The sequence below is a fragment of the Haemorhous mexicanus genome, chromosome 4, assembly GCF_027477595.1.
Source record: "Haemorhous mexicanus isolate bHaeMex1 chromosome 4, bHaeMex1.pri, whole genome shotgun sequence".
Taxonomy (NCBI): Eukaryota; Metazoa; Chordata; class Aves; order Passeriformes; family Fringillidae; genus Haemorhous; species Haemorhous mexicanus.
The window spans coordinates 2,949,189-2,971,689 of record NC_082344.1 but is presented as its reverse complement, the minus strand read 5'-3'; the positions used below and the strand labels follow the sequence as shown (position 1 = coordinate 2,971,689).

The 22,501-nt window shown below is 43.5% G+C and overlaps 1 protein-coding gene across 1 annotated transcript in view; it reads right to left on the bottom strand.

The window, feature by feature from the left end:
* UGT8 (UDP glycosyltransferase 8) overlaps positions 1 to 11,931 on the bottom strand; it is a 36,028-nt gene extending 24,097 nt beyond the window's left edge. Inside the window, exon 1 of the mRNA XM_059843673.1 lies at positions 11,554 to 11,931. The gene's annotated coding sequence lies outside the window, so the exon portion shown is untranslated. The remainder of the gene's footprint in view (positions 1 to 11,553) is intronic.
* Positions 11,932 to 22,501: the final 10,570 nt, after the last annotated feature.

Here is a 22,501-nt window from a genome sequence, read left to right as displayed (position 1 = left end):
AGCTGAATTGCAGAATACCAATTGAAACATTAAGACATAATGTCATTTATATAAACATCAATCTTAAATTATTTTAGATAAATTCCAAGTAGTACTTGGTATAACAGTCAATTACAGTCCTAGAACACGTACCCAAGATCACATTTAGATTTGCTGCCAATCCTTAATAATCTGCTAATCACTGCTAATATAACTTTTTGGCACGTTTGAGGGTTTTCTCCTGCTTTACACTCCTGGCTGCCTACCTGCTATTTCTGAAACTCAGAAATAGCTACTTTCAAGCCAGCAATACCATTATCCACATTTTCCTCCATCGTAGAGAGATCCAGAAGCAGAAGAGTGTCTCACTCACCTCCATCCAGCACAGCCTGAAAGCAAACTGCTCCCACATTTATCACTACTCAAAAGATTAAGCAGTTCTTAGGCACTTACACGTAAGGATATAAGGAGTCTTTTTTATTCACTAACCAAGAACACTCCTAACTTCAAAAGCAGCAAAGGAAGTTTGACAGAGCTTCAGTTCAGCAATGCAATCTGCTTTTTTTTAAATTGCTCCCTTCTGTTCAGCCTCTCTTTAGATCTGCTGAGGTTTGCTGAGTTCACCTGGGCAGTTTGAGCAGGACCTCTGCTGGAAAAGGTGCCCTTCATCCCAAACAGCAGCGATCCTCTGACAGCAAAGGAGCAATCTCTGAGCTGCTGATCACTCACCTTACCCAAAGGGCTCAAATTACTCATTACCATTTCACAGAGACAGCACAGGTTAAAGGAACAGGCTGCCACCTCTGCAAGCCCAAATCCGGGAGCTAATTAGCAATGAAATGACTGTGGCCAAATGGAAAGCTAATGTGTGTATCCCGGGAATATTAGTATTTTTTAAAACGGGGAAATGTGAGATTTTCATGTAATCCAGCAAACCAGCAATTGCCAGAGTTGTGGTGCTAACACACAGATTTACTCCTTCAGCTTGCTCTCAGTATGGTCCCCCTCCCTCTACTACACCTCATTACACAAAACTCTTTATTTTAGAAGGAAGAACACAAACTCTGTTCTTGGAGCTGTAAACTCTGTAAAACTTGACATGACTGTCTGAGCCAATTGGAACAAAAAGGCAGAAACAGCATTTTTTAATTTTACCTTTTTTCCAAAAGAAAGATGTACTTATCAGAAACTAAACTTGCATTAAAACCTGCAGATCTAATGCAGTTTTCACATAGGTAGAGGGGCCTTGACCAGTTTTCAGTTACATACAGCAACCACCCATGCCAGGCTCCAGAGCCAGCTGCTTTCCTCCCAGGGAGGCATATTTGGCCTCAGTTTTCCTGCCTGAGGTCATAAAAACCTGGAATCCCAAGCAGGGCAGTGTCACCTCAGGAGCCAATCCCACCCGACCATGCCCAACTGCAGCCTTCACCACAGATAAACACAGACAGGGTGTTCATTCCTCTCAAAATCAGATCTACTGTAGCTGTAGGAGGAGACACGTGGTTGAAAGCATAGCAAGAGAGATGCTGAGGGAAGCTGCAGAAGAACTGGTCATGGAGAGCACTACAAAAAGCCTCTTGGGAAAAAAAACAAACAAACAAAAAAAAAACATAAGCAACTGCTGACTATGGTTTACTACTGCTCTCAATAGAAAGGAAGCATTAAAACAGGAAAAGAAATGACCACTGATCCCAGATTGTTGCCTGATATTATCCAATTCAGTGCCACTCCAGCCCTGCCCACTCCAAACTCCATTGACATGAATGTTCTTCGTGTGCAGTTCTGTTTGCTTTAGCTGCTATTAAAAACAGTTTTACAAGTAAAACATGATACCCATCCTCCAGAGGCTTGTGAACACCTCACTTATACAAACACAGAGCCAAGCCCTACAACCCAGGCTGCCCGACCAAAGGCCCTGTAAGCAAAGCCTTTTATCAAGACCCAGATAGGCAGGAATGACTAACAGAAGGCACTTGCAGTTAGGTATAATGCTGAAAGACAAATAAAACACTTCAAGACAAAGAGAAGGTTTCACTAAAACTGAGGACAGGATGAATCCATGCTAAAAATGCATGTAATCAACCCAAACCTTAGCTGTGCCAGCCAAATACATGCAGTTGATAATAAAGACAAAATACAAATAGACATACACACAAATATGCGTGAAGTGCATTGATTCCAAACCAAAGGAGTGACCAAAGAAAAACTCCTTCCTTTTACACATACCTCAACATGGCTATTTTTTCACATTCCCCCCAAACACTCTAAGATTTAATAGCACTCCACATCAGCATTTTTTGGCCAAGCACCCAGAAATGCTACCTGTGTGACAAAATGCACTGACCATATCATGTCGGACAGCAAATCTCAGAAAATAATTTTATCATGGAGACAGGAAGATGTTAATTAGTGGCATAACAGATGACAGTAAGGAAGACCATGATCTTCAAGCACAAACTTGCCTCCTAACCATTCCTTGAAGCTAGGAAATATAAAACATGTTCTTAGCCCATAATATTGTTCGCTGTCCTGTACATATTCCACAGGCAATCCAAAATACCCTAATCCTTCAGGAGCATTACAACATTACAGTCAGCATCACACAAGCTGACTTGAGGCAGCCAACTGCAGTTTAAGATTAGGAAGCACTAGGTACTAAGTGACCTGCATGTTGAAAAACAGCAAAAAAGCACCAGAAATGCAGAAACATGCAGAATCTGGGAGCAACAAATCAGGAAACCATCTGGGAAGAGACTCCGGTACCGGGCATTGTACAGCCTTTGGGTTTATGTCCTTAAATTTTCTCTATCACACATCCTGTTCCTAATTGCTGAGGCACAGCGTATGCTGTGATTGCTATTCTGTGTTGCAATCTTTTAGATGAGTGGTGTGATTTGGCTTCCAACCACAGGCTCCTTTTTTTCAACTAAATGAATAAATTAAGAAATTAGTAACACACGTGTATCAACAAGAGCAGGCTTTTGCATTTGCTTTGTACAATCTCCCAAACAACAGCTCCTATCCAATGACTGAAGCACCTCAATGAGTACAAGAACATCTCATCCACAGACAAAAGAGGAAGATTTATAGGCATTACAAGCCTCTGTCAGACTTACTGCGTCAGCTATGCAAACAGCAAAGGAGCTATCAAGAGGGAGTCAAAAGGACATGCAATTTATGAAACCACTTTTAGTGACCACTTACTGTACATGCAACACGTTTGATCAAACACTGAAGAGTTTAACCTAAGCTTTTGTACTCAACCGTGATAGAAAAGGGATCTTAGAAATCCTCACTTCACAGGTAGCACGGCAGAAGAGGCACTTCTTCAAAATAAAGCTTTCACCGTTTACACACAAAATATTTTCCAAAAGGATGCTAGCAGATGGATCTCTCAGAAGTTACATGGGAACAGAACTCTTACACAAGGCATTCTGTCCTATTAAAATAACTTTATAGCAAGTGATCAAAGTACACCACTCCTGGTAACACTTGACCACTGGCTTTTGGAAAGAAGTGCTCTGTGGTTCTTCATGGTTACAGAAAACTGCCCCAAACTTCTACAAAGACTGACCATATCGAAAAAGATTAAATACTTACAAATATTATCTTTATAAAATGGTTATGTTCTAAATCTACTCAGGATTTCCAAATCTATTAAGAGCAATAATTCGATCTTTTAATCAAGTTCCTTATAAACCTGCATGCTTTGGGGTCACAATGCTGCAGTAGTGACTGTATCAGTCAAAATCTGACTTCCCTGAGAGTAAAGGATTCAAGTCTAATTAAATAATATTTTCATCAGGTGAACTAAGTCCCAAGAGGGCCAAGGCACCTTTCACTCCACATGATCTACATTCCTTAATACTCCACGCACTAAAACTGAGCAAACAATGCACAGTAAAAATTAAAAACTTTACAAAAGGTCAGTATTGTACGAGCATCCATTTTCCAAGTTCAGCCCAACTAACTGCATGGAATTGAGTTTCATCAAGATTTTAAAACCTGTGAAACATTAACCTCCATAGACCTACCAGGTAGGGTAATCAAAACAAATCAAAAGACATTCTTGAGTCATTTTAATAACCCAAATAAAAGCAAATAGAGCAAGAACAGCCAGTCCTTTTTGTCCTGTTTTGCACTGGGCATCTCAAACAGGGCATTTCAAGATCCCTACAATTGGTAGCACTTTACAAAGTGAGGATTAGCAAAGCCAAGCACTCAGAGCCTTCCACCGAGGGCAGCCTGACTGGGTGTGCCAGCGGCTCGGATTTCTCCGCATTGGCGCTCTCCACCACACGGCTCTGCTCCTTGCTGCCCGTGGTTTTCCTACCCCTGGCACCTTGGAAAGACACCTGCTGCCTGCACACAGCCAAGAGCCATCTGTTTGCAAGTGAGACACACACACTCCTGGTGGAGAGATTTGTCTGCTTCATCAACACAACAGGAGAAGCTTTCCTGACAAATGACACCTCTTCCTTCGCAGCTTCCGGGAACGAACTCACGACACCCTGTTTTGGCAATAACATCCAAGTCCCTCGACAAAGTCTCCTCAGCTCCTGGAGACCCTGCCTCCAAGTACCCAGACCTGAAACCCTAAGCTCCTCCACCTGCTGCAGCCATTTTACACCAGAAAGAAACAGAAATATTGCTGCGACATCAGGGCTGGGGGTATCAGAGAGGAGCCAACAGGTTATTCCACGTTTCCCGGGGACGCCATGCTGATAAAGACATTTTTTACCAGCTCTTCTCCTGCTGTGTGACCACCGTGTCTTGAAGAGCCCAGGAACAGAACAGCTCACCACAGGACTAAGAGCTGAAAGTAAAAGGAAACTTGCTACCTGCAGAGAGGACAAGGCAGAAGTGCCACAGGAGCTGATGGAGACAAAGATGCCTCCACTGAAGGGTCAAAGCTGCCCATGGTGTCTTGGCTCTCACACCGGCATCAAAAGACAGGCTGAAAGAGTGCCTGAATGAAGTGCTAAAAAGATGGGGGAAAAAAAACCCCACAAAAATCCTCACTCTGCTTCTCAACACTTGAATTAATGACTGAATCTCCCTTGCTACAATGACCCTGTGAAGAAGGGGCTGGAGGAAACTGCAGTGTGCTTTGCTGCGAGCCTAATTCCTCGGTGCCTGCAGTTATGTGCTACCACAACCCAAGCATGAATTTTGGCTCCTGAACAAGCCCCAGGGCCTGAGACAACATTAGTTTTAAACATCAACCCATTTTTTTACTGGGATTTTCACTTAACTTCAATAATTATTGGGGGGATGCTTTGCTTTTCACTCCAGCTGGCTTCAGCTTGGTACAAGCTCTCCCTGGTCACGCCATCACATGACACCCAGAAGCACTCAATGAATTTCTTTGTTCCTTTTCTGACTTCATCCTATAGCAAATAAGCACATTTTAACAAGCCACACAAACACCATCACAAAGGAAACTATCACAGGTTTGTGTCAGCAGTGGGAAATACAACCTGGAATAAAGTAAAAACACTGCATTTCATCATGCTTTGCTCTTATTCAGCTCCATTAAAATAATTGCAGCAACACCACATATGCCAAAAACATTTAGCTTATTCAGTCTGTTAATTAATAGCTTCTGTTTCGAAATTTACAGGTCGGTTTTCTTCCAATTCAGTTGTTGTCTGTTGCTTTCAGATTTGTATTTTGAATGCCTGCTTTCAACGACCTCCTAGTAGAATCTGGGCCTAGAGTAAGGATAAAAGCGTAGTGTAACAGCTGTCCTCTGTAGTTTAATCCTGAGATTCTGGTTTTAAGAGCAAGACCACAACACTTACCAGTGCTACAGGGGACAGAAATCAACTTGGGAACCTTCCAGAAGGTGCAAAACACACTCCAGTAAGGGCTGGGAATTATTTTTTTGTAGCTGTATAACAATTTTTAAACACACATAAGCTTCCTGCAAATTTCTAGCACCAGTAGTTGAGTAAGACTAGAGTATGATTCAAGAAAGCAAAGCCTAGGGTATAATTCCAAACCTAAAGACAGCATTTGTAGCTTTTCAGAGAGAGTCTAAGATTTAAGTACAATCTGTTAATTCACAAACATTAGGAAAAAGAGAATATAAACCTGAAGGTTCTAAGGGGTCAAGACCAAGATGATTCCCATCTCCAAGGCTACAAGTCCCAGAATAATCTGGGTGTAAAACCAAAACAAATTACCAATAACCCATCCAGGCACACCCCAAGTAGTTCTACACACACACATGTCTGTTCCTACCCACCAAAAAGGCACTTCCCAGGTATTCCTCCACTTCTGCAAAGCAGCTACAACTTTCTCAACATGAACACTACAGAGCAATAAATACCTGACGGGGGGTTTAAAACAGAAAGAACTTTATAGCCTATACCTGTAGGTATTTAATTGGTAAGCAGGTCAAGGCAAGGCTGATTGTCTAGTGAAAGTACAGTCTGAGATAAAATGATTTGGAATACTCCAATCCTCAAGTGTACTTCCCTGAAAATAAAACTAATTGATAAACAAGCAAAATAATTACCAGCGTGTCACAAAGCACAGCAACTAATGATTTATCATTAGGAGTGGTTAAAGAAATATGACAGCTTCACTCCTATATTTTACACACTCAGATCTGTTTTTCAAGATTCTCAACTTGGAAAAAAAAACTCTGATAACCATCAACCGTCCTTGGGCAAGTTTCCACACAAGTCCTCACAAGACTGACACCAGCAGCTCCCATTTCCTTTTAGCCCCACGAGTCATGGATGCCCCAAGCACTAGACTGGCCTATCCAGACCTGTTACTGCAATAATACACATGCAATTTTCCACTTTGTGCTGCTGGGAAGCAAAATGCGTGTGGACAAAGCTTCACAGGAGCATTTTAAGCTTGATTAAAGTGATAAGGTTTTGTGCTCAGGGACCAAACATCACACACACCCCTCAAAGCTCAGTTTCAGGAAATAATGTTCTTCTAAGGACCAGCAAGGCTTCATCAAGGGTGTATTTCTCCAGTAAATCATTGATGTACAGGTTTGAACTGAGCTATGGTGACTTTGGACAATGCCAAACCCAGCTCTCCAGGGGCAGCAATCTTGGAGCCAAGAACACTCCTGAGAAGGACACTGCTGCAAGGTCCACCTCAGGATACCATGCAGTTAAAAAGAATTCCTTCTGAGCAGATGCTTGAATTATGATCCATTGGCACAAGTAGGTTCCCAAACAAACCCACAAAAATAAAAAATCTAGCTCCTTGCAAACAGCAGCCCTGCTCTCTAACAACGATCTCATTTGAAAAATCCCTAGCATTCACACATCTGAAGCAGCTACTACAGGAAGTGCTAGCACAGCTGCTGGGGCTGGCCACGGCTCTGCTGCCACACTTCCCCCCTCACCTCACAGGCAAGCTGTGCTTCTCGTGTTGAGAGCAGCACTCTGGGCACAACTGCTGCTTCTCACCCAGAGTTCATTCAGGGAGAGACGTTCCTTTCATCTCACCTGCAGGGTCAGCCAAACCTCCTCACTTGGCCTCAAATTTGAGTATTTCTCAGTAGAAACATTAAAGTGGGAAGACAACAATGATGTCCTGAAAATAAAGCTAAGAGGAAGTAAGAACACACTGGCCATGTGTTTTCTTGAGGCCTTTTTGTTTCTCTTTTTGTTTGCTTTGTGCTAGCTTCTTTGCAATTTTTTTTTTTTTAAAGCTAGTACTTAATGTTTGTTGAAAGTTTTTGCAATACTTAAAAAAATGGGTCTTTCATGAATTGGTACTCCTGGCACTAAAGCACCTTATTCATTTGACTTATGTCAAATAACTTTCAAATCAGATGGGGACTGCAGAAAAAAACCTAAAATTAACCAAATAAAAAAATATCTAACTGCAGTTTAATCTAAAATTCTGGACATCCAAAATTAACATTTGAAGTTTTGGTTACACTTATTGCACTCCATCTTCAGTTATAACAAATAAACAACTTTTTCCAGACTGGTGGTGAAAATAATTTCTCTAATGGAATATAGTCTTAAATTAACAAACTTGAAAGGTCCCCCATCTTCTAGCTTCACACTGTTACCTCCCTCTAAATACACTGAGACACAACCTTAATATTTGAATTTTTTCTTAGAGCATGCTGTTTCTGCAGGGCATCAAGGCTGACTTCCAGCTCAGCTCAGAATCAGAAGCTGACTCAAGACTTCCCATTAGCTCTCCCTTTAGTTACTGAGTAAGAAGGGAAAACAGTCTTAAGTTGCTCATTTTTTGTGAAGCTGAACCATCCATTCATAGGAGGAAAGAACAGCACAGAGCAAAGAAGAAAGCTATGCTTGTTTCCCTATACAAATAAAATTATGGGCATGACAAACCAGTTTATAGGCACAGTTTGGGCTACCAACCATTTAAATGCTTATTTCTTGCATGGAACAGCAGGACCTCACACTCTGAGCATTTTAACAGACATACATCCAAGTGTCATAAAAGATCAAAAATAACTCATCAAAAGGTTCAAGAAACCTTATGTCACAAGTCTTGGAAATTTCCTCCCAGCAAAGCTGTCCTGGGGAAAGGACAGAGAATTCTATTAAATGTTTCCAGTGTATTTTACTTCCTGGAAAACAGGAGAAGAGCCCTCTACAATACCTATTCACAAACACTTGGAGCTGTATCAGAAAGTCAGTTTTCAGCCCAAAGATACTTTCTGAAACAACAATAAGAAGTCAATCCATGCTGAAATTTTTCAGAGGAGTAGAAATACCAACAAAGGAGGTGAATGATGTCAAATGCTTCTCATGTGTCAGCATTTCTCAAACACACTTCTGTTCTCTTCACAAATATGACTTTGTAATAACCAAACAGAAATAAAAATATTTTTTGAAAGTCTAGAGCTGGAAGAAAACAGTTATTTCATTTGCTAATTATCCCACAAATTTGATCTCACCACAAACAACCCAATAGGCTTTAATACTGCAGTGGGATTTCTCTGGTGAGTAAAAGACAAGAGATTTGACCAATAAGGAATAAACCAAGGTAATTTCTTGTACTGCTCTGAAGGGAGCAACCTGGCTAAAACTGCAGCGTGGACAAAAAGCACCTGAAAGAGCCCAAAGTGGACAGCAACAGGCAAGGTAGGCAAGGGCAATAAACACCAAGCAGTTTAAGTCAAAACAAACGTATCTCATGGTCAAGGGCATCAATTAGAAAATAACCAAGTCAGGACAGACATTGTTACTCTTTTAATTAGCTCAGAACACTTCTCAAGTAGTAGGAAGAGTCTGCCAACCTATCATGCCCTCTGTGCATGTCTCAACAGGTGCAGGGAAGGCCCCACACACAAAGCCATGCCAGCGAGGCACAGCAGCCAAGCACCCAGCTGTAATTGCCACCGATTGCATCCACCAAAACCAGCCCACTGCTCCATTAGCACTTAGTCAGCAAGTCACTCACACGGGCAAGGAGAGGACTCAGAGCTCAGGTGACATCACCCTGCACAGGAGAAGGATGCAAGATCATTTCAGATGTCCTCTCCTCCAGTCCTGGTTAATCCCATGGGTTTCTCCACCCAAATCCTGCTTTAGAGCAACCCAACTGTTTAGAAGCACCCTAAGAAAATGAAATCTTCTGTTTACAAAACACTGCCATGATTCTCACCTCTGAGTCTCAATATTTAACAGACATCACCAAACAAATATTTTCTTTTCTCGGGTTCTATAAAGAGCTTCTGTTAACAGGAAACAAAAAAAAAAAAATCACAAGCAATTTGTGCTAAATACTCATTTCCCTGTACTTCAACTGAAATGTTTTCACAACAGCATGAAAGCTGTCTCGGAGCACAAGACTCCAGCACAAACTGGTTGGTCTTTTGGAAAAGAAAAGCCACTGCAGTATCCAGTGTTCGGCCTGGATCAATGACTGAAACAAAGGAACAAAAACAAGGAAATGTGAAGCAAAGGTTAATTGCACACTAGGTAGGGTCAGTGCTTTAAAACTAGCTCAGCTAAAAATCCAAGTGACCTTGTGTGATAATTGCTTGAAAAACCAGGCAGCTTCAGACTGGAAACGCGAACCGAGAAAATGCTGGCAACAAAAATCTGGAAATAAGTAATAACATGTAAATTATTCCTAAAACTAAATAACTTGGTCATAAGACAAAAAAGAGATAAAAAGCATTTGTTTCAAGGTGTTGGCTTGGGGGGACAAGACCTTCAAGGATGCCTACTACTAGAGTTGCTCCCTGCTGTCCATCCCCAGGGAACTCTGAGGAGCACGCAAAACGGGCTGCGCAATTCCCAAAAATTCCCTGCTGTTCCACGGCCAGGGCTCAAACGAGTAGGTTATTTAAAGAATAAGAGACAAAATGATACTCGATACCCGCTTAAATACCGCAACTTCAGCGATGTGTCGCCCGAAAAGTTCACGCTTCACCGTTTTCCTCCGTTTGGAGCCCAACCGGGAGGCGCAGCAGCAATTACGCAACGCTGTTCCTTCCGAGGCAGCGGGGATGGAAACTGAGGGAATATCCAGGGAGGACACTGCATCCCGGGCGCCCTGGGAGCCATCCCAGGCCTCCGCTCCCCTCACAGCGCGTCCCCAAGCCGGCAGCCGGGTGGTAACCCAACGAGGCTTGGGGGGGGGGGGGGGGCTCTGCGCCCACACGCCGTGGTGCTACCCCCGCTGACACCACCGCGGGGCGGCTGTCGGCGACAGCCCCTCACGGCGACACCAAGCAGTTACGGGGGACCTGCCGAGAGGGGCCAAGACTCGGTGTCCGAAAAGCGGCGCCTTCCCGCGTCCCCCCCTCGACCCCGGCCCCGCTCCCGCCCTCAGCGCCCCGCGCGCGCCGACCCCCGCGCGCGCGCCTCCCCTCAGGGCTGCGGAGCCGCCGCTGAGGGACCCCGGGCGGGCGCCCCACCCCAAACCCCCCTGCTCCCTCTCCCCTCACGGCGCTCCAACTCCCTCAGGGAGCAGCGCCAGCACCTGCCGGGCTTCCCCGCACTGGCCGCTGCGGCGCCGGACGACGACCACGCCAGAGTGCCCGCCTGCCGCGCCGCACAGGTACCTGCGCGCCGCCCCCGGGCCCCTCTTGTCTCCCCGCCCCAGCGCCCCTCACGAAAAGGGCGGGAAGGAACGCGTCCTTCTGGCGCCCCTCAGGACATGGCGCTCCCCCGCACCCCTCAGCTCCCTCCTCAGGTCACACCGTCCCCTCGCCCGGAGGCACCGCATCGACGCGGCTCCCCTGCGGCTCCCTCTCTCGGCTCTCACCCCACGGCACGGCTCTTCGCCTCAGCTCCCCACTTCTCACCCCGACTTGCACGGCTCTTTCCCTCAACCCTCCGGCTCTCATCCCCCTCCCATAGCGCTTCCCCTCAGCCCCTCGACTCTCACCCCCTATCCCCTTGAATGGCTTTCCCTCCTACCGCTACATCAGACCCTCCACCCAGGGCACCCCCCCCCCCCCTTGCGGGAAGGGAAAAGGGAGAAGATAGACTGGGACAAGCAGGGAGGCGGAACGACATTCTCTCCCCACCTCCCCCCCGGACCCTCCGCGCCGCGACCGGGACCCCTCGGCCCCCTCGGTACCCCGAGGCCCCTCACCGCTCTCCCTTCAGGGCCGCTCCTCCGCGTCGCTGCCTCTGGTAAGGAGCCGACGACCGCAGCTCCGCTCGGGGCTCTTGTCCTTCAGCCGGGTCCGCCCGGCCCGGGCTGCGGCGCTGCTGCGGCGCCGAGAGCGCCGGGCCCGCCGGTGCCTCCGCCCGGGCTCCGCTGCACCTGCTGCGGGGCTGGGCTGCCCTGCGAGCAGAGGAGGCTCCCTCGCTCCGTCCTCCCTCAACTTCGCATCACTCCGGGCTGCCCCCGCTCCGCCCCACCGCATGCACCGGCGCTGCCGCTCGCCCCCGCGTCCGGGGAAAGGCTCGGCTGCCCTCCCGCCCCATGCACTGCCCCGCGGCCGGGACGGCGGGCAGCTCCCGGCACAGGGCAGGTCCCCTGTGCCCGCCTCTAGCGGGCGGGACCGGACCGCCCCCACCAATCAGCCCCAGTGCAGCTGCTTTTCGGGTCCAGCCCTTTGCCGTGGATAGAGATACCTTGTCCTGGACCAGGTCGCTCCTAGCCTCGTCTAGCTGTTTAGCTAATTAAGCATCAACTAAACGTAGTTATCGCGATTTCGCCCCCCCTCCCGTCTTTAAATACAAGCGCTAATTAGCCAGTTGGTTTTGGGTGTGTGTCGTTTGGGTGGATGTGGATTTGGGTTTTTTCCCCGTGTTATTTGCTTGTTATCTAATAATGATACGTCAAAATATATTAAAGCTGTTATCTCATAGCTGACGCTAAAGTTCTTTGAAACAACAAGATTCGACCCTCACCTCTCACACACTCTAAAGTCCAAACTTTCCCTGTTTCTTTTAACATTCACGTTCACTAGAGTTTTTGCAATGAGCTTTAAAGGACAAGAAGTGTCAGACTGTCTTTCTGATTGGACAGATCAAGTTACTCCTTTAATAAAAGTGAAGGTTTAAGTTTCATCAGACAAAACAAAAAAGTTAATGAAATTGGAATGATAGGTTAATGAAACAGCATGATAAGAAAAATGAGCATAAGCTTTAAATTGATTTCCATTTTAGTCAGGACGGCTTGCAAAAGAAGATGAAACTCAATTTTCATTCAAATTAATCCAATTTATTTGGGGCATATAGTTTTCCTCTATATTCGTCATACAGCTTTTTAAGAGCCCTTCTGTTTCTTACACATGGAACCAGTCATTAAAGTTTGGCAAACCTCTAAAAGCAGCAATTGGTGCAGGTACTTGGCAAATTCTATCACAATTATTTACCAGACCTTGGTAAAAAATTAAAGATTTCTTCATGGAACGTTGTACTGAAGATGTCTTACAGTGGTGGTAGCGCTTTGAATTTAATTACTGAATTTAATACTCAGGAGTGAATGTTACTTCTAAAAGCTTTTATGTTATTCCCCACTCGCTCTTCTGTCAGCACATCAGACTTGCTTAATTTTGTCATTGTTCTGCCTTCCCAGTTTCCTGTCTTGAGCAGATGAGAATAGGTCAGACGCAACGTTTTACCAAAAATTAATGTGTTCAAGAGCTAATGATTTTCTCATAACATCCTACACTTATTGTAATGGCATCTTTGCTTGCCTTGTAATGGCAGCTTGCCTTGAGTTTCCATCAACTCTAGGTACATGTACATCATAGTGTCCTGTCTTTGCCTCTTATGGTTCCACGCTATTGCCATATTAATTTTATTTCAAACTCCAGTTATGTGTATAATTTGGTATCTAACAGTTGTGTATTTCTTTCCAAGTAAGTATGAGGCATTCATTATTAGCTGAACTATGATTGTAAGGTGTATAAGGTATACAGCAAAATACTGAAACAGGAATTTTTTTGCTCTCCAGTATGTCCCAGACCCTGTCAAAGAAATTCTGTGTTGCAAACGTTTTGGAGTCTTGGAATCTGAAATTGTCATAAGGAGATCAGATTCAAATAAAATAATAAAAATTCACAAAATGCTATAAATATGAAGCATCCTTAATTTTTGTTAAAGTTTTACAGAGTTAATAAACACTTCAAAGCACTTTTGAAGAACCTTGAATTGCTGTCCGAAGGGACACCTTTATATTATTTTTTGAGGGAGGAATTTAATTAATTTGCTTTTAATTTGGACACTGATGTCATCAAAGTTATTTTTACTGGCTGAGGAACAAGAAATGCCTCTTGACGTGACTTATTTCTCTGAGGTTGTAGAGTGCCTTCATCCAAGAGAATGAGGTTAGAACTTGGTTATGTTAGAGGAACACTGGTTCCCTGTCATGTTTTCGTCCTGATGGAGTTTTTATCGTGCTCGTAAGAATCAAGAAATGCCACACTGTTAATTCCAGATTTGTGATTCTGCAAATCCAGTTAATTGAACAGTGCAATATGTGGAAGTTATATTGAAGATTATGTCCCTTGTGCATTTCTACTGATTTGCACAGGTCTGGCCAAAGAGGAAGGAATTTCTCCAGTAAATTACTGGATCATGATGATTCACATCGAGTTCTTCAAGTGTTTTGCCCCCAGCCTCAATGGTTTTGGCTATACATGAACACACTTCAAGAGTTTTTAGAGAGCAAAGTACAACTATCACCTTCCTTGTAACTCAGGTTCCAAGACGGTGTTAGCTCCCTTTGCTTCCCAGTTGATCTGCAGTCACAAGCAGCCAAACTAATTTATTTAAATGGGGTTTGTGCTTCTTTAGCCTTTCCAATATGCCAGAAGGAATTGATCATCTGAAATGTATAGCACCCAATTTAACTGCAGTGTTACCAGACCACCAGCACATCTGGGTCTGCCTGCCATGTCTTTGGAACCTGCTCACAGATCCTCACAAAAGCAAGAAAAATGCCCAAACGAGTCAGCCTTTGCAGTAGGCAACTGTTGCCCTTATTGCCTTCCACAAGTGACACTAACACATGAGTTATTTCTACCTGACCGGGTGAGCCCCTTAACTGTGTGTTACAGCTGTAAATGGTGCTCCCAACAGAGAACTAAAGTGACCACCCCATGCTTTGTGGCTGGTGGAGGTGTGAAATGGTAATTTCCAGCTGGCTGATGTCATTTGGGTAGCAGCAGACGGTTTTTCTCCTAGGTGAGAAATCTGTGATGCGCCTGCAGTTGTTCTTTCAGTGCAGCCTGTGTAATTACAAAGCACAACGTTCTATTTCCTGGGGCAAAAATTTTAACAAAGGAAGAAGGAATCCTTTATGGACAAATTTAGGTGAGACCTCATGTCTTATTTATTCCTTACTTGGCAGTAAGTTTCTGAGCAGATTTGTTGACCCTGGGGCCAGGACACTTTAATGTAGAAAAATGTTAAAACCATAAATCCCGCTTTGCTGTGCCTTGTTGCAAGGGATGTTCTGTGGTTAGAAAAGGCACAGAGAGGAGCACTTAAAGCATTTGAGCAGACCAAGGAGCTCTTCCATGATGAATGACTGAAGAAGGTGGAACTCTTCTGTGTGGAAAGGGAATAGCTGAGAGAGGATTTGGTCAAGATCTGCAAAACCATGAAGGGGGTAGAGATGGCAGCTACACAGCTGCTTTTCACTAGAAGCTGTGGTTCAAGAACAGGCTACAGTAACTGCAGCAAGCACCAAAGCAGGTTGAAGAGATGAGAGGAAGCTTTTCACAACAAGCAGCTGACCTTGATTTCCTTGATTACCCCCAAGAAGTTAAAAAGGCAGGCTGGGGGAACAGGGTTAGTTGTGGGGTGAGCAGTTTGTGGATGAGGGTGCCTGCTCTCAGTTCTGGAGGGTGCTTTTGCCTCTGTTGCTGTGTCAAAGCAGTAACTGAGTATTATGAGTGAGTAACCAACCAGGGAGGGGGTTGGCAGAAGGAATTATGCTGTCTCTTAAGGGTGTCTTCTTTTCCTACTCTTAGAAACTGCCTACTGGTCTGGAACAACTTTGTTAACCCTCAGAGAATCTCTCTGGTATGGACAATTGTAGTCTAGGGAGCAGCAACACTCAATGAGCTATTTCTTTCTGAGTTTTTTACTGCTCTAAGTAGAGTTCTGAATATGAAAATGAAGTCAGAAAGTTGAAAGACTTTTTGAGTGGTTTTCTTGTTAGTAGGTGGAGATAATATGTTTTCACAGAAGTTGCTTCTGGAAACTTAGGCTGTGTTTATCCCAGAACATTTTCAAGTTCTGGGGCACTCCTGAAACATGAGTAGGCAGGAAGTGTTAGGTATGGGGCAGGTGCTTCTTAGTTGAATAAAGTTGTTTATGTCAACTGTTCTGGAGGCTTTTTGTTCACTTGGTTTTGTTCCTATGCTTAATGGTGGTTTAGCGAAGGAGGTTCAAAACCTGTGCCACTCCCTGTTTCAGTCCTGTGTTTCAATGCTGTCTCTCCCCAATTGCTTAGTCACTTCTTGAATTGTGTGGTAACATATTCCTGAGTGTGCTTTTATAAAGGAATATAAAAATGGAAAGATTTAAGTTTCTGTTCACACTTTAGTGAAAGTTGTTTTAAATTCAATTTCATAAGATGAGTCATTAAATATGTAAAAACCTTGCATGTGAAAGTGGTGTCCTCTTAGTTGCAGTTAAAAATGTTTGCACATGTAGTTTGCTTTTTTACGGGTTTTTGTCTTAGCAAATAACACCACGATCAGCTCTCCTCATCATCCTTCAAAGAGAGGTATTAGGACTTCATCCCTTTAGAGGTGAGGAAAACAACATGAAACAGGTATTGGTGGTAGCCTTTTTTCAGCTTAAAATACTGGAAGGTGTTCCAAGTCTGTTACCTGGTGAGAGTTCCTTGTTCTAATTCATTAGGCAGGAAGAAGTAATTACCAGAGGCTACTACAGTAGTTTTATTTCACAAGGCAAACAAAGTTGCTATAATACCCTAGCTTGGACCTAGTGCTGATTTTATACCTAGCTTTTGCAAGAGGTTTTTTTCAGACTGCTGCTGACATTATGTACTTTTTTGAACAGGTACAGATTCAAAACCTGGCTGCAGAGGGAGTAAGCCAATCCAACAAGATGTGTTGGATTGTGTTTGTTTCTACACTTCCTTGTGAGTGTCTTCAGGAAACACTGCTTAGTTTGACATCTGTGGTTCTAGTTTAAATTATCTATGGTAATAAGCTAGGGTTTGTGTGTCTTTCCTGTGTAAGGCAAAAAAGGTTAGTTTGTGTACAGTAAGTAAAATAATTAATAGTGCCTGGATACTCTATTGAAAGGTGCTGCTGTTTGACTGAAAGTGGAAAAGAAAACAGTAAAGCAAATAAATGTATTGCTCCAGCACTAGTGTATTGTATTTGGTTCTTGAACCATTTCTCATTGGTAAAAGAGTTCTTGCCACACCTGTTAAGAAAACACCGAATACCAAAGCTCTGTGCATCTTGTTTGCTCTCCTAAGCCCCTCTGGGCAGTAAGGAACAGAGTGAGAAGGCAGCACCTCAATAGGGCTTCAAGGAAATAGTTAAATCAACTGAGATCTGCTTGGTAATCCCATAGTGACACAGGTGATGGGGTGTGGTATGGTGTGTGCATGTTTGTTTTTCTGTTTCATTAATTATTCTAAGTCAGTCTTCATAGCCTTGGCTGTAGCATGGTGAAAGCTTGACAAAAGATGAGTTATGGAACTCTTTAAATGAAGTTCTGCATTTCCTTTGTGTCTTATGCAATTGGCTCCTTTTCTTTTTCCTTCTGTTTTCTTTTTTCTTTTTCTTCTTCCTGCTGTCAAGCCCTACTGGCCTTGGCATTTTGGAGTCTTTTTAGGAAAATATGACACTAAAAAGCAGTCCGAAAATATTTGTTAAACAGTATTAAGAGTCTGCCAAAAAGACATCATGCCATTCCTTCATTGGATGTGTTCTGTCTCCTCAGCTCGTTATAAGTTCTCCTTGGTAAACTAATCATGACCCTAAGCTGTTGTACCAGTTCCTTTGTCAGAAATCTTGTCTGATTTTAGGATGGATTTGATGGGTCTGTGAAAGCCCATTGTAGGGATGGGTTCTATGTGAGTTAATAGTCCCAGCCCAGGAGGTCCCTTTCAACCCTGAATTGCTGGTTAGATATCTAGGAGAAGTGAGAGATTAAGAACCAAAAAAGGGCTCTCCAACCTTCTTTTTGGGATGTTTGGGAGCAGGGGAGAGATGCTGAGTTGAAGCTCTAGTGCCAAGTGACTGATAGATGTAAGCTTACATACAAAGCTGGGAGGGGTCGGGGACAGTGACTTCCAGCAATGGCTAAGAAGCAGAACAGCCCAAGTCTGGTGAGTGCAACCTGCTGTGGGGATCACGTGTGGCCCCTCATGTGAGTCCAGAGAGGGGAGAGAATATGGCATTCCAGTTGCCACAAGCATGTCTCAGCTCTGCAGTGCCTTGGGAAGCCAGGAGCTTGGGATACTGAACTTGGGATACTGCAGCTGCGGGTGCTCACCAGAAGTGCTGGTTCATCTTGTTGTAGCTCTGCTGTTGGGGGTGATGGGGAAGCGTGCCAAAGTCACTCTATACACCTACCACATGCCAAGAAGTTATTTCCCAATGTTTGGGTAGCCACCACCACATCCTCATGCCACATCTTCCAAACAAGTTCGTCACTTGCGTGTCTGTGTTTCATTTTGCAAGCATTTATGATACTGAGACTGTCATATTGAAACCACTGCACCCAGTATCAGAGGACCTCTTTGTGCTCCAGGTGGAGAAGCAGGCTTCCCAGGAACTTGTTGTGGTTTTGTTTTTGATCTTTACAGTAATAGACTTGGATCTTTATGCATTTCTGTGTGCCTTACAAATAATTTTCCCTCTTCTGTGCTTTTTAAGTAGCCCTAATAATAAAAGCATTCTGACAAGCTGTTTTCTAAATGCTGTGGAAGCCTTTTTTACTTAGGTGTCCCTTCTGCTCTAAGTAATGTACCCCTACTGTGCAATCCCACCATCAAAGTCTGTTTATGAGACCACAGCTTTTTGCAGCTGAAGTTGTCTTGTTTTTATAGATACACCTTTTAGAATACCTGCTGGGTCATTTTACATTGTCCCTTTCGTGGCCTTACCATTTCTTACTGGTTTATCTGTTTTTAAAGAGTGTGCCCAGTACCATTTCCTACAGTGTTGTTGGTTTCAATTATTTCATGCTGTCCTTGTGCTTAAGGCAACCAGAGAGCTTGGAGGCCTGAAGAGCAGAATGAATCATTTAGGGCAGGCGATCGGCTTTGGAAGAGAGAACAAATTGCAAGTCATTTTCTCTCCAGACTGCTCTTGTTAATTTAGTTCCCAGTGTAGCCTTTCTTCTTCCCTTTTATTTAGAAGATGAGCTCAATATCAAGAGAAGGGTTGGAAAGACAATTCTAAGAATGTCAGGAACCCATTTCTATTCCTCCCAAAACTAGGGAAAAGAATAGCCTTAATAAATTAGAGCGCCAACAAGCTAAAAAGAAATTTTTAATTATATATGTAGTCATTAGAAATCTCTTGGTGTGCCATGTCGTAGCCTTGATGACATACTTGTTTCTTTCAAGTCAAAGGTCTTAAATGAGTCATTATATGTATATTTGTCTAAGTTCTTCATGACTTTCTTATGTACTAACTCTTGAACTTTTAGTGCATTTAACAATTTTGATGTAATTCTGAATCATGTAATGTTGAAGGCTGCCTTCAAGTAACAGTATTAAATAGAACAAGGGGAATATCTTTAAGCAAGTAGCAACTTTGTACAGAATATCAGCAACATGATTTATACAGGCTCTAGGAAGTCAGTTTTAAACAAGTGCAGAAGAAAGAAACTAGTATTTTGTATCATAGAAAATCTGTTCTCTCCTTGTCAAATCAATATTTGGCTGCATTTATTTTCTAGCAATCTTCTTTTCTCTTGTGGGGAAATTTGCCTTCTGTTAATCCACTGTTTATTTTCATTGCTTTGTTTTTTCATTACTACATTCTCAGATAGTTGTGTGGAAATGGAGCTACCTAGCTTGTGTCTTGTATCTGTAGGTATTTCTGTAACCCCATCTCTGCTTATGGTGTGCCAGGTACACCAAAATTGGCTAGGAGTAATGTAATTGCAGACAGATGCGTTGGCCCCGACTTGTGACTTTCCCAGTACAGAGCTCTTCCATCTCCCTGCAGCCCGGGGCTGATATCATCACATAATGATGTATTTCCTGTGTTTGTCTCCTTGTATCAGTGATCTTCCTCAGCAGGACCTCAGTGATTTAATTGAAGCTATTGTCTCTTGCTGAGTACATCCATGTTAAATCCCTCCTAGGAACATGGAATAATTGGCCAAGGGAACCTGTATCTTATTTCATATCAAGAGTGTGTTAAACGTATGCTAGAGCATGGAAATGTTTGGAGCAGTGAACTGTTACCCTTCCCTTTGTCCCACTTTCCTATTTCTCTAACTGTAGTGACTGAACTGCAGCTGATCAAAGTGTATGTGTAGAGAAGTAAAAATCTGCCATTTCGTGATTAACCTCTCCCCTTATGCTGTTGTTTTACCAGCAGTTTTGAGGGTTGGTTCTTTTATCGATAAGGCATGGTAAAGCTTGATGGGTTTGCAGTTAAATGTATTTTTTTCCTTTTGTTGTGGTTGGGGGGGGAATGTTTAGATATTTTTTTCTATGTGATCATTGACTGAGACTTAGTTTTTTGGTTTTGTGTGCTGTGAATAGAGTAATGTACTAAAATCCATTACAGATCTGTCATAGGTAGATTTGAATATTTGGGAGCCTTAATCAATCTTCCTTCTGTAGAAGTCTGCTGCTCCATGTTGCCCTTGCAGAAGTTTGGGAGCACAGTTTTGGAGATGGTTACTGGCTACAGGTACTGCAGCTACAGGTATCCTTGAGCGTAGCAATCCTAAAATAATCCAGTTTGGAAGCTATGTCTGGAGGCCTAATCTCACCCCTGGCAGGAATTGTTCATATTAGTTTTGGATGCTTAGGCCCTGGCTGCTTCAGTCTGGAACATTGGGGTATCAAGTTTCCACAGCCTGTCTGGGCAGCCTCTTTCGGTGTTTGATGACTCTGTTGGTTTTTTCAAGTATCTAGGCAGCTCTTCTTGGCCATTGTGTCCACTGCCTTTCATGCTATCACTGAACACTTCCCAAAAAACCTTGCTGTTCCTTTACCCAGTCCCACTGGAGAGCTGAGGACAGTAATGAGTTCTCCCCTCAGCTCTCTTGAGAGACAGGACACTAGAGAATCTAATTCACCTGCGTTCCTTCCATCTTCCCAAAGTGGGCATTTTGTGTGAGAGTATGGCGATGTCCTTCCACACCTACTGAAATCTTGGCTTGTTCTGTAACTCTGGTGCTGTGGGGTTTGTGTGGATCAGAAACAGTGATTCCCAGAAAGAAAGTGTTCCTGATAGGGATTAGATCTGGAAGTCTGTGAGGGCTGGAGGGAAGACAGATTTGGTTCTTCCCTTTGGTTTTGTATCTGTGAGATGACCGAGAACATACTTGGGAAGGAACTCAATGCGGAAGAGGCAGCTTGACAGATGGAGTAAAGCCATAAAAAAGATAGTATTAATGAAAATGAAGGCATTGGTAGTAGCAAAACCAAGAGTTAAATATAGATGGTGCGGATGCAAAGAGCAAGTTGGAATTGTTGTGTGGTGGGCAAGGGATGGCAGACATTACTGCCTTAATTGGCTTGGGCTTTCTCTTTTTAATATCACAGTAATGTGTTTGTGGATGAGGGAAAAAATGAATACAAATACTGCAAAGGCGGCATCATGGATATCACAGAGTTTGGGTTTTCTGGAGTGGAGAGGGGAAGATTATTGGTTGAAGGGGAGGAGTTGTTCTGCTTTTTCAGCCACTGCTTTGAATAATGAAATATTTATTCCCTTGGAGAAGAACAGCTGAAACAATAGAGCTGTGTTTATAGAAAAATGGTTATTTGTCCGGACTCTGATTTCTGGTTCATCAATACCTCTTTGTGAGAGGTACTTCCCTCAAATATGCCTTTGTTTCCAATGGAATGCAACCAGGGGCGTATAGTGCAAGGAGTCTCAGTGGGGCTGGCCTAAACAAACAATAAAACAGTGCAAAGACTGAAATTAAAATGTATATATTTGTTCTGTGCCATGTTCTATTCATTACCTGCTTGGAGCATGAGACAAAACAAAACATCTTGAAGCTTCCAGCTGGCTGAGCTGTGTATCTGTACAGCAATGTTACATGTGTTTTAAAACATGATTAGCAAGAAAGATGCCAGACTTTTCTTATGGTTTGTTTAATGAGCTTCTGAATGGTAGAAATAACGAGAAGTTCTCAATTCATGCTTATCCATAAGGACAAACACCAACTTTTTTCCTCTTTTTCCCAGATCACTGAGCCCAGTGATCCAGTCTTATGCTTGGAGGGACTGTGACAGGTGGTAAGTGAGATGGCTTCAGGTCACTTTGAGTGTAATTCATCTCTTTTCTGAAAATGACATCTGCTTGCCCAGAGGGTGCTCGAGTCTATTTTCTTCTCTCCATGCCCTGGTATCCTCTGCTGGAAGCAGTTGGGAGCTCAGAATATTTATTACCAAGTCATTGCTCGTCATGTCCCTGTTGTGATGACAGGGTGTGTTAAGGCTTCCTTTCTCTGCCGGGGAACCACAGTGTGGCCTAGAACACAACTTTAATAACATGAGGCTATGTTTATAGTTTGATTTGTTGTGCTTTTTTCTCTCGGTTCTGGTGCGTTGACCTAGTCTGCTGCTTTGACTTGACTTGTTTGGTTCTCTTGAAAGCACCATCTAGTGGTACAAGCTCCTTAAGGAATAGGTTATGTTGCTTCTTGCTGGGGTAAACCTGTCTCTTGTTTGGCCTTTGCTAAAAATAAGGCTCAAGAGCATTTCTCCAGATTGCCTTCCAGCCTAGTTCACTTTTGGAAAAGATTTGGCTGCATCCCCCCCACCTTTGTGGTGCCTTTAAAAAAAATTTATTGACAGGAACTTTAGCCAAATGGATTGCTCTCCAAGGAGAGATCAATGATAAGTATAAAAGATGGTTGCTGTCTTAGAGAGATGGGTGGTGCTGAGC